Below are 12,991 nucleotides of genomic sequence, written 5' to 3' on the forward strand. Positions count from 1 at the left end.
TGGGTTTGGGGTGGGTTTTGCAGGGCTCCCATTTACCACCACAAGTGGAACAGGTAGGTGGGGGTTGGCCTGGGTCCACCTGCCTGAAGTGCACTGCATCCACTAAATACTGCTCCAGGGACCTGCATACTGCTGTCAGGGAGCTGGGTATGACATTTCAGTCTGGCATACAGGCTAGCAAAAAAATTTTGTGGGGGGTGGGAGGGGGTTGGTGACCACTGGGGGAGTAAGGGGAGGTCATCCTCATTTCCCTCCGGTGGTCATCTGGTCAATTAGGGCACTTTTTTGTGACTTGGACCTAAAAATAAATGGTTCCATTGCAGCCGGCGAAATGCTTGTCAGAGCCGGCCATCTTTTTTCCATGATGGGATGAAGCCAGCTATCTCGTAACCATGCCCCCATCCTGCCCCCTGTCCCCCCTTCTGTACCCTCCCTTGATGGTTGGCTGGCTCAGCGACGAAAAGCAGTTGGGGCTGGCTAAAATCGGCTTTCGATTATACCGATTTGGCCTGGATCAGGAAATCGCCGGCCATCTCCCGATTTGTGTCGGAAGATGGCCAGCGATCTCTTTCAAAAATAAGCTCAATGGGCACCTATGTTTCTTTAAATAGCATCTACTACTATTACTACTTATCATTTCTATAGCGCTACTAGACTTACGCAGCGCCGTACGCTTGAATATGAAGAGACAGTCCCTGCTCGACAGAGCTTACAATCTAATTAGGACAGACAAACAGGACAAACAAGAGATAAGGGAATATTAAGATGAGGATGATAAAATAAGGGTTCTGAACAAGTGAATAAGGGATTAGGAGTTAAGAGCAGCATCAAAAAGGTGGGCTTTTAGCTTAGATTTGAAGACAGCCAGAGATGGAGCTTGACGTACTGGCTCAGGAAGTCTATTCCAGGCATATGGTGCAGCAAGATAAAGGGAACGGAGTCTGGAGTTAGCGGTGGAGGAGAAGGGTGCAGATAAGAGAGATTTACCCAGTGAACGGAGTTCCCGGGGAGGAATGTAGGGAGAGATGAGAGTGGAGAGCTACTGAGGAGCTGCAGAGTGAATGGAAGCCAGTGAAGTGACTTGAGGAGAGGGCTAATATGAGCATAACGACCCTGGCGGAATATTAGTCGTGCAGCAGAATTTTGAACAGATTGAAGAGGAGAGAGATGGCTAAGTGGGAGACCTTTGAGAAGCAAGTTGCAATAGTCTAAGCGAAAGGTGATAAGACCGTGGATGAGGGTTCTGGTAGTGTGCTCAGAAAGGAAATGGTGAATTTTGCTGATATTATAGAGAACGAAACGACAGGTTTTAGCAGTCTGTTGAATATGTGCAGAGAAGGAGAGGGAGGAGTCGAAGATGACCCCAAGGTTACGAGCTGATGAGACAGGAAGGATGAGAGTGTTATCCCTCATTCGTAAACTCCTCACCTCCATGTCCCACCTTTGAACTTGTCTTTGAGGTTGCCTGTGACAGGCCCTGCAGCATTTCTTCTCCAGGGTACCACCCCCCCCCCTCCCCGACGCAATTTCCTGTTTTCGCTGAGGTGCTTACTTGCACTCTTAAACAAGTTGTCGTCTTTTACCCTGTTAGTTTATAGCTGCTTGAGAACAAGAATAGTTAAATTTCTTCCCTTTCAAAATAACTAACATTCATTCTTGTTGTTTGAAATAACTGGCAGTTAATGGATTCAGTGGCATGGCTTGATTTCCTGCTGAAGGTTTTTCTGACTGTATTTTAGTAAGGTTGCCAGCTCCTCCTAGATTGAATGAATAGCAGATGCAGCCCTCTTTCTTTCCTGTTGCATGCTTGGAGAAATAGTTCTGATTGACCCACTAGTTTTCTATAAATAATCAGAACTACATTTCCATGCATGCACTGAGGCAGAAACAAGATTGAATCAGCCTGTTTGGTCAACCTGGGGCAAATTGGCAATCCTGTATTTCAGATGCGTTAATGAAATTAACAAATACTTGTGACCACACTGAATTGAGCATTGATTCAAGAAAATCTATTTTCTTTCACTGTAAAATGTGCTGGACTGTGGTGAGTTATTGAAATGCATTTTATGATGAATTACTTGCTTAATTGTACTACAAAGGTTTTCATTCTCATCACTGCAGAAAAGGAATGAATAGAAACGGACTGTCATTTTTAAATCACAACTTTGCTCAACTTTAGCACTCTGCTACATGCTGGTACAATTGCATGAAGGCCTATTAAACACCCAGCAAGTAATCTAGAAGGTGACATTTGTGCTTTATTTTTTAAATATGCATTAAGTACTCACTGCAGCAGAGTACTTTATAAAGTTATTTACGTTTTAGAAATTTAGTATGAAAGCTTCTAGACTGTTGTAAATCTCATATTCCAACCTGCTATATGGAATGTAAATGTGAAACAGTATGTTTCGCCTTTACAAGCTTGTTAAATGCCATCAAGTCCATGTCTGTGCCTGTTGAACTGATAGGCTAGTTCCTTCGCTAACTGCTTCCCAGAGTTGCTGCAGGTACAAGTTAGTGACTTGTTTGGTCCCATCAATCCATCTTATTTTTTTATTAGGATTTTATTTACTACCTTTATGAAGAAATTCACCCAAGGCGGTGTAGACCAGGGTAATAGACAATTATAGTAGTAAAAATATTTACATAACAACACATTGTAAGTAGCATACTATGGGGCTCATTTTCAAAGCACTTAGCCTTCCAAAGTTCTATAGAAACCTATGGAACTTTGGAAGGCTAAGTGCTTTGAAAATATGCCTCTATGTCAACCCAATGGGACTCATTTTCAAAGCATTTAGACTTACAAAGTTCCATAGGTTTCAAAAGAGAAAAATGTCCAAAAAGTATCATAAAGCACCATTTGAAAATCTTTCTCCGCAAAACGTCCAAATTGGTATTTTTGAAACCTATTTTGCAGATGTTTATCTATGCAATTCGTCTACAGTGCGTCAAAATCACAAGGGGGTGTGTCTGGCATTTTGAAGGCGCGATTAGGGCATGCCTAGCACTTGGATGTTTTACAGCCATAATGGAACAAATCAAAAACATCCAGCACGAAAATTAAGAAGTTTTGGTCTAGACCTGTTTTCAGAATGAATAAGGCGCAAAAAGGTGCACTAAATGACCAGATGGCCACTGGAGGGAATCAGGGGTGACCCCCACACACAATACCTCCCCCCCCCCCCCCGTGATCACTGGACCCCCGTCTACCCCTCAAAAATGTGAATAAAAATATGACTTACCAGCCTCTATGACAGCCTCAGATGTTAGTCAGGTCTGTTAGAACAGCATGCAGGTCCCTGAAGTAGTATAGTGGTTGGAGCAGTGCACTATGGACTGGGGGACCCAGGTCCCTATCTCCCTCTACCTGTCACAGCCCGTAAGGGCTACTGTAGTGGTGTACAGTGGGGACAGTGTGTTTTGGGTGGGTTTTGGAGGGCTTAGGAGACAAGGTAAGGGAGCAAAGGTTAGATGTGTACCTGGGAGCATTTTTATGAAGTGCAAAAGTGCCCTCTAGGGTGAGCCATTGCTCTCCTTGGATGTCTGGGGGAACCAGTCTACTAAAAATGCTGTCTCCTCCTACATCTTAGTGGCATGAATCTCAGTGTTTTGCACTTACTCCTTTTTTTTTCAGAAAATGGACCAAAATCCAAAATGTCCAAAGCACAAAACCTTGTTCGAAACAGTATTTTCAAAAAAAAAAAAAAAAAAAAAAAAAGACTTTTTCGAAAATTACCTTCTTTCCTATTCGGATTTTAGACGTTTTATGCAAAATGTCCAAATTCGGACTTAGACGTCATATCGAAAATGCCTCTCTATGTAACTTTGTAAGTCTAGGTGCTTTGAAAATGCGCCTCAATTCATATTAAAACATTTTCATACGAACATAGGGTGTAAGTGGAGGTGGAAAATACAGGCAGGTAAAAGATAGAGTGACATGAGATAGAAAATAAGGGGAATAACTTTAAAACAAAGTTGCGCAAAAGGTCAGAAAGGTGCATGAATATGATCTCAGCTAGGGTAGAAGTAGATAAGCAAGTCCTGCATCCAGTGTTAGCCCTTGTATGTGTGAGACGCAAATTAGTTGCTTCTTCCATTAGGAAGACTTGAGAGAAGAACCAAGTTTTCACCTACTTCCTGAGGTAGAGATAGTCTTGCATTGAGCATAGCCTTTCGGGGAGTGCATTCCAGAATGCGGGTGTTATATCATGAGATTTCCTTTTGAGAAGATGTGGTTAGGGATACTCCTTGGGGAGGACCTTAGCAACCTTGAAGGTGTGTAAAGCATTGGTTAGTACATAAGCACCGCCATACTGGGAAAAGACCAAGGGTCCATCAAGCCCAGCATTGGTTATCAATCTTTTCCTGGCTGTGACCTCATGATCATGGCCAACTAAAATTGTGTGAACCCCAGAGCAGTGGCATAGCCCCCAAATTAGGGTTCAGGCCCCCCCCCCAAGGTCTGCTGGTTTGGCTGGTGAGGGGTCCCCAAGCCCTACCAGCAGAAGCTTTCCTGCAGCGATATTTCACTAAATGAGCTTGCGTGCTTGGGTGGGAAAGCAGGGCAGGCAGTGTGGAGGCAAATATTGCTGCAGGAAAGCTTCTGTTGGCAGGGCTTGAGCATCCCCGCCAGCCCAGGTATGTAGGGTTACGGTGGGGGTTGAAAATGGTGGGGAGGTGGGGCAAAATGTGCCCCTCCCCCAACTTTGGGCTCATGTCCCCTCCCAAATCGAGGTCTGGCTATGCCTGTGCCCCAGAGGTGCAGAATAATGATGCTCCTATGGAGAGCCCACCTAGGTTGTGACCCCAAACTTGGGTTTTATGATCCCATTTGGGGTCCCGACCCACAGTTTGGGAAGCTTTGGTGTAAAGGGGGCTCCTTGAAGATCAGATATCTTGGGTTACATCTTCCTTTTTCTGTTTCCTTCCATTTTGCAAGGTATGATCATAGAATAGAATGATAAATAGAATAAATGATGTGTCATTCATAGGACATGAGAGCTCATTTATTCTGATTGTTTTGTGTGATTTTGTATTATGTGTACTGTTTTTATTGTGAACCACTTAAATTTCTGCTTCAGCATGATAACCTTAAAGGGAGAAGAGAGTTTTTGTTTGAGTCAGGGCTAGATTGATTAGTTCTCTTTGCAATGCATGGAATCCTGAACAATCTTTTCCACTACCACATTTTAAATGCATTGAATCTCTTCCTCCCATTCTTTGATAATGTCCTGCTTTCACTTCTGTATGTCACTATGGGGAAAACCGATAGTTTTATTATTTGTACTTTTGTTGCCACAATGAAATCGTTACCTTGATGATTGGTGCTACTGCTCACAAGTTTGACTTATGCTAATTCAGTCCCCTTTTGTGTCTGTTCAAGCTTGAAATTGCTGTTCCTCTTAACATGAACTTTCTTTTGATTTCTTCAGTGCATCCCCTTTTCCATCTGTTCTAAAATGCAAGGAAGGTGAATCTATCCACTGTGTCCACTTATGAGTCAGTATCCAGCCAGTGGCAGTAAGCGTTTTTTTGGGGTTTTTTTTTTTAAATGCTGGCTGCTGCCGTCTAAGTTAGACCTAGATACTCAATGGCAGGTCATGTCTGGTACTGGCATTGCATATTCAGATCTAACCTGGTGAACCTGAATGTAACTCAGATGTGAGCTAAATCCAGATGAATAAATAAATAGATAAATATCTGGGTCACAGTGATACTCAGAAGGTATGTGGGTACATCTGATAGTCAACCGCATACCTGAATAGATAACCTGGCAAACTTAGCACTGCTATTTAAACTGTCCTAATTGCCTACTTAGCTGTGCAGGCCCTGGCATTGAATATTGCTGGTGCCCGCATAACTTCCAGAACAGCCGCGTCTCTGCCTTGACAGTGTTAGTACCACAATGTTACCATTAGAAGTTGCAGTGGCCATTTTGAGAAAGGAGTTGCAATGGGCAGGAGCAAGTGGGTATTGCTCATAGGACTCCCCCGCCCCCCAAGACCACCAGAGATATACAGGATAGGCTCGGGAAGATCTGTGAAGATGGGATCCGGTCCAGAGTTTTCTGTCTTTAGGGTTGGAAGGGGCATCTGGATCACAGGGGAGGGAGGGGAGGATTGGAGGGGGTGAGGGAGCCTGCTTCAACTTATGTGGGTCCCAGCCAGTATTCAACTGGGGCACAAGTAAGTGTCTTATGCAGGTCCCAGCTGAATATTGACCAGGACCTGCATAAGCTCTTTCAGCCAGCACCTGCCGACATGGCCCCGAATACTCAGTGCCAGTGCTCCGACAAGGCCTAATGTTGAATGTCTGAGGTTAACACTGACCGCCACTGGCTGAATATTGACCTGTTATTGTTCTTGGTTTTTACATATGATTATTAATTTGTACTGTTTATTGTTTTATAATATATCTGCACACTGTATAATGTGATTTTATATTATCAGTTTTAACACTAAATTAAACTTTTAGGCTTTGGTTGGAGACTGGAAATATTGTTTAAAACTGCCAGTAATGATTCCATGAGCTACTAAAAGATTAAGCTATATCTTTAAACATATTGGGCTTGGTATTCAAAAGAATTATTGTTCCTAACTTTGATAATTATGCTCTTAAATGAAGTTCTTTGAACATTTACTAGGACTGAGGTACATCAGTTCATACTCCAGTTTCATTTTTTGGAGTGATGCTATACGTGGGCGCCTCGTTCTAGGCAACTCAGTGCCACATGGTAAGAGCCTGTTCTATAACCGCACCTAGCCATTCGGATTTCATTATAGAATACTAGTATTATATAATATTAGCATGCCTTATATTTAGGTGCCCACATTTGCACCTGCCATAGACATGGTGTAAAAAAGTTGCAAGAGTGTGTGTAACTTATTCTGTAAGTTCATGCTTAAGTGGCCCATGCCTCTCTCGTGCCCCAATCCTGTGAACGCCCCCTTGCAGTCGTGCACTGTGCCACGTACACACATTCTTACAGATTAGCACTTACTACTACTACTAATCATTTCTATAGTGCTACTAGATGTATGCATATGCAGGAACTTTCTCTGTCCCTAGAGGGCTCACAAGCTGTTTTTGTACCTGGGGCAATGAAGGGTTAAGTGACTTGCCCGAAGTCACAAGGAGCTACAGTGAGAATTGAACCCAAGTTGCCATGATCAAAGCCCACTGCACTAACCATTAGGCCACACCTCCTAGGTGTTTTGCTATCACTTGTGCACATGTGTACACTTACGCAACCATATACCCCAAGATTCTATATAACAGTGTTTCCCAAATCCGGTCCTGGAGTACCCCTTGCCAGTCAGGTTTTCAGGATGTCCACAATGAATATTCATGAAAGAGATTTGCATAACAACATAAGAACATCCAACCCAGTATCCTGCCTCTAGCAGTGGTCAATCCAGGTCACAAGTACCTGGCAGAAACACCAGTATTAGCACCATTCCACATTACCAATCCCAGGACAAGCAGTGGCTTCCCCCATGTCCATCTCAATAGCAGGCTATGGACTTTTTCTCCAGGAACTTGTCCAAACCTTTTTAAAACCCAGATACACTGACCGCCTTTACCACATCTTCTAGCAGTGTATGCAAATCAAGTTCATGCATATTCATTGTGGGTATCATGAAAACCTGACTGGCAAGGGGTACTCCAGGACCGGACTTGGGAAACACTGCTATGTAAGGTATGGTAAGTAGCGTACGACTAATTTACACACACTGCTCAATTGAGTAGCAAGCCAATCAGTGATAATAATTGGCCGATAGCCAATTATAATCACTAATTGTCAATACTTGGAATTTACAAGTACTACTTTTAAGGTGTATTCTAAAAAGAGGCACGCGTAAATTCTAATGCATGTAGCTGAAAAGGGGGTGCAGCCATGGGAGGAGTGTGGATGTATTAGGGGTGTTACTCGAATTTACATGCATTGTTATAGAATTCGGGGGAATGCACTTACATTTAGGTGCATGTATTTATTTACACCAGATTTTCAGTGGTGTAAATGACCATCCCTAAATGTAGTCATATTCCCCAGACCTCTGCACTATTCTATATGCTGCGTGTTGCGCGTAACTTTAGACGCATTATATAGACTAGCACTAGGTGCTTTAATCGGACACATTTAGATTTTATACGCCATTTACAGAATCTGGCCCAGAGTGTGTAAATGTGGGTTCCCTGTTATAGAATTTGCCTTTAAACCCTTGAATTCAGAAGTATAAAACATGGGTGGCCACAGAAGTGGATTTAGGGTGGGGGAAAATGATGAGCTTAGCACTGATTTTCTGTACTAGGCTCATAAATTAAGCTCATAAATCTAGACAAATGAATGGCAGGCCTAAGTTTATAAGCACAGTTTTTAAGCTCCTAAATTAAGATTAATTTTCAGCTGAAAATTTATGATCATAAATTTGGCTGAAAATAGGGCACAAATTTAGGAGCTTGGGAGTAGATATTCCAAGTGATTTTAAAAGCCGAGGAGAGGCTCCTGGCCATTTAAATTGTTTGTGTTGGGCTAACGTTGGAGATTCAGTGGCATTTAACTGGTTAGTGCGGCTGAATATCCTCGTTAGTCAGTGATCCCATAACCAGTTAGGTTAGGGGTGGGCCGTGGGCAGAACATAGGTGAAGTGGCAACAGCTGGGTAGCAGCAATACTCAGTCCGCTAATTGGTTAAGTAACCGCAAAAAGGGGCCCTTTTATTAAGACGCGGTAAGGCCAACTTGCGGGTAGCACACACCAAATTGACACTACTGCTAGGCTATTGTGCACCCTGTTTCCTGCAGTAGAAATTTTCTATTTTCTACCATGAGGAGTATTCCTGGCAGTAATCGGCAGCGAGGTCATATTGGCGTACGCTACATGATTACCACACAAGTAGTGTGTGAGTCCTTACCACTAGGTCAATTTTAGCATAAGGCTATTTACCACCCCACTAAAAGCCATTTTCTCCAGCCACGGTAAAAAAATAGCCCAGCGTGCACCAATTTCACGCATTCAGGTTACTGCAGGCCACTTTTTACCGCATCTTAGTAAAAGAGCCCCCAAGTTAGGACAACAGAAAAGTCTGCCCTAACTTTGTGGCCAGTTAACTGGGCACCAGTCTGAATATCAGCCAGTGACAAGTTAATTTCCACGTCGGCAGCCATACCCGGATATTACGCAGAGGGGCATAATCGAACGGAGTGCCCAAGTTTTCATGAGGGTGTCCTCGCAGGACGGCCCCGTAAAGGGGTGGGGCAACCAGTATTATCGAAACAAGATGGGCGTCCATCTTTCGTTTTGATAATACAGTCAGTGACGCCCAAATCTTGAAATTTAGGTCGACCTTAGAGATTGTCGTCCTTAGGTCGTTTTTGAGATAGTTGTCCCCGGTTTTCGGCGATAATGGAAACCGAGGACACCCATCTCAAAAACTACCAAATCCAAGCCATTTGGTCGTGGGAGGAGCATTTGTAGTGCACTGGTCCCCCTCACATGCCAGGACACCAACCGGGCACCCTAGGGGGCACTGCAGTGGACTTCAGAAAAAGGTCCCAGGTACATACCTCCCTTTCCTTGGGTACTGGGCCCCCCAAATCCCCCCCCAAACCCACAACTGAACACCACTACCATAGACTTAGGGATGAAGGGGGGCACCTACATGTGGGTACAGTGGGTTTCTGGTGATTTTTGAAGGGCTCACATTTACCACCACAAGTGTAACAGAAGGGGGGGATGGGCCTGGTTCCGCCTGCCTGAAGTACATTGCACCCACTACAGCTGCTCCAGGTATCGGCATACTGCTGCGATGGACCTGAGTATGGCATTTGAGGCTGGCATAGAGGCTGGCAAAAAAGTATTTTTAAAGATTTTATTTGAGGGTGGGAGGGGGTTAGTGACCAATGGGGGAGTAAGGGGAGGTGATCCCCGATTCCCTTCGGTGGTCATCTGGTCAGTTCGGGCATCTTTTTGATGCTTGGTCGTGAAAAAAAAATGGACCAAGTAAAGTCGCCTAAGTGTTTGTCAGGGGTGCCCTTCTTTTTTCCATTATCAGCCGAGGACGTCCATCTCCTAAGCACGCCCCAGTCCCGCCTTTGCTACACTGTCGACACGCCCCTGTGAACTTTGGGTTGTCTCAGCAACGGAAAGCAGTTGAGGGTGCCCAAAATCGGCTTTCGATTATGCCGATTTGGGCGACCTTGCGAGAAGGACGCCCATCTCCCGATTTGTGTTGGAAGATGGGTGCCCTTCTCTTTCGAAAATTCACCTGACAGTAATATAGTAAATGACGACAGATAAAGACCTGTACGGTCCATCCAGTCTGCCCAACAACATAAACTCATTTTACATGGTATGTGATACTTTATACCCGAGTTTGATTTGTCCTTGCCATTCTCATCAACCCTGGAAGCCATGCCTGCCCCGGCACTGAATATCGGGGATTAGTTCAGCTCACTGCTGGAAGCGGCTTTGCAGTCGCTTAGTACCACAGGCTAAATATCACCTCCTCAGTTTTTTTTTTCTTAAGCATTGGGCCCGTTATAGATACGTCTACTAAAATAGCTTTGAATGACTTGTTCTAGAAGCAGAAAGCAATATTAAACTTGCCACAGCTCTCTTGCACTGTGGGAAATTACCTCAAACAAACACTGTAGATAGGAGAGAGAATAGATTTTCACAGACATCTTTCCTGCTTGGAGGTTACCGATTCTCAAATTGTGGCCAGGACCCCAGGGTGGACTGCAGAATACTAAATGGGTCAGAAGATGAAACAAGGTTTGAAAAACCAGGAGTAAAAACTTCAAATAGCCAGATTGCAGTTTAATGTATTTTATGCTTTGTGAATTTAACATAGGTTGCCAGCTCTGATGATGGTGTTAATCTGAAGCTCTCAGGTATTTTAAGCAGGGGAAGGATAACAATGAAAGCCCCTTCTGTGGGTAAAATATCATTTTATGCATGGAAGTTGGTATTTGATTATCCACTTGTCTGCAGGTAAAACTGTTTTATCTGAAAACTGAAGAGGTGGTTCCAGGATAGAAATCCAAACATAGTTTTGATTGTACAAAACTAAAATTACTCTAAGAGAAATCAAGCTCACATTTCTGCTGTTAATTTTTCCTTAGGGAATAACAAAAGCAAATTCTAGCCATATAGTTTGGTTTGCATTATTGCAGGAAACACTGTGGACTAAAATAACACATTGGGTTTGATGGCTGAGGTTCTAATATTTTCACCAGAAAATTGTAGATAATATTGGTTAAAAAAATTGACTTTGAGTCTTACTTTTTATGGCTTTTATATCGGTTGCCACCAAGTGAGGATTTTGTCATTAGTTTTATAGAAATGGTGATACAAAACATGGCACACAAGCCAGTGATAGCTTAGAGAACAGCAAATTGTTTGAAAATTGAGCTTTCAAGGACACATCAGATAGAAGTTGAGTGTCTGTTGACATCTTGAGGATGTGTAGGTGTGAACATGATTTCATAAGAATCTTCTAGGTAGTCTCGTAAGAAGAGGCTGTGTATAAAAAAGATAGCGCTAGAAAAGCAGTGATGAAAGAAATACCCAAGAGAGAATCCATCAAAAAATAACACACGGAACCTGATTTACTAAGATATTTCTGCCATTCTGTGCTTTTTGTGGAGGGGGATTTATTTAAAAGATATGACCATGCAAAGCTTTGTGTAGTGCAACAGTTAAGAAAAGAAAACTCGGCACACCCAGGTACTAATCTAGACAGTAAGCTGTCATTGGAAAGATGCAGCAAAATGGCTGTGGTAAAAGAGCTTATGTCATAACCAGCATAAATGTGGAAGGAAAAGACTTGAGGCATTGCTGAAATGAGGCAAAGAAATGGTTTGTAGCTGATACTGTTTAGATTGTAGGTACATTTTTCAGCAAAGAGTATATGTGTGTGTGTGGGGGGGGGGGGGGGGGGGGGTCAGCAGAGTGTGTGTGTGAAAGGGGGGGAGGTCAGATCTGGAGATAGTTTTATTACAGGGCACCTATACTTCTTTTGGACTTGTTACCCTACTTTCAACTTTACGTCTTTTTCAAGACTGTGTGTTTTAGCTACATAAGTTCAAAGACATTGACAAACTGTATAAAGACCCCTGAAGCAGGCACTTAGCTGAAGCAGGCCCTTAGCCGAAGCATGGTGCCATGTTCGGCCCTCTCAAGAATATACGTTTAAAAAAAATTATTCTTTCATTTCACTGTTGTTTTTTTGGAAGAGCCCTGCTGGCTACACTACTCATTCTGTGAGTACTTTTATACATAGTGAGCTACAGTCTTCCACTTCTGCGGCTTCCCTTATGTTACTGTTAACCTCCACTTTTAAAGGTAATCAATAGAAATAAAATAAAACATAGAAAAGAAAATAAGATGATACCTTTTTCTATTGGACTAACAATACATTTTTTGATTAGCTTTTTGATTAGCTTTCGAAGGTAACCTTTCTTCAGATCTGATCTGATGAAGAAGGGGTACCTTTGAAAGCTAATCAAAAAATGTATTGTTAGTCCAATTAAAAAAAAAAGTATCTAATTTTCTTTTCTGTGTTTTATTTTATTGTATACTGTGGAACTTGTGCTAAAATAGGATATTACCACATCTTGTGCTGTCTTAATGGTAGCCAACGTTGATAACTGCGTCCCTTAATATTTTTTTCTCTAATTTCTTTTTAAAAAATTAATTTGATAACTAATATGAATGACTTAAAAGACTTTCTTTGAAAGAAATGTGTACCTTTTTGTCATTCTTTTCCATGAAGTCATACCCAGCATCTCTCCAGCATACACAATGGGCAAAACAGCATTTCATAGGTCGGTTACATGACAGTGATGTGTATATTTTGAATGCTGCTCTTGCTAAACTTTGTCTTTGGCTTATCTGTCATCCATTTAAAAACTAGTGCCACTTGCGAAGAATTTGGTTTAGAACTTAGGTTTCAGTTTTAGATTTCACTAAGATATTATCCTTT

At 42.6% G+C, this 12,991-nt stretch overlaps 1 protein-coding gene across 1 annotated transcript in view; it reads left to right on the forward strand.

Annotated features, from left to right (window-relative positions):
* HS6ST2 (heparan sulfate 6-O-sulfotransferase 2) overlaps positions 1-12,991 on the forward strand; it is a 510,145-nt gene that overhangs the window by 145,488 nt on the left and 351,666 nt on the right. The window lies entirely within an intron of this gene.

The sequence above is a fragment of the Microcaecilia unicolor genome, chromosome 7 (assembly GCF_901765095.1).
Source record: "Microcaecilia unicolor chromosome 7, aMicUni1.1, whole genome shotgun sequence".
Classification (NCBI taxonomy): domain Eukaryota; kingdom Metazoa; phylum Chordata; class Amphibia; order Gymnophiona; family Siphonopidae; genus Microcaecilia; species Microcaecilia unicolor.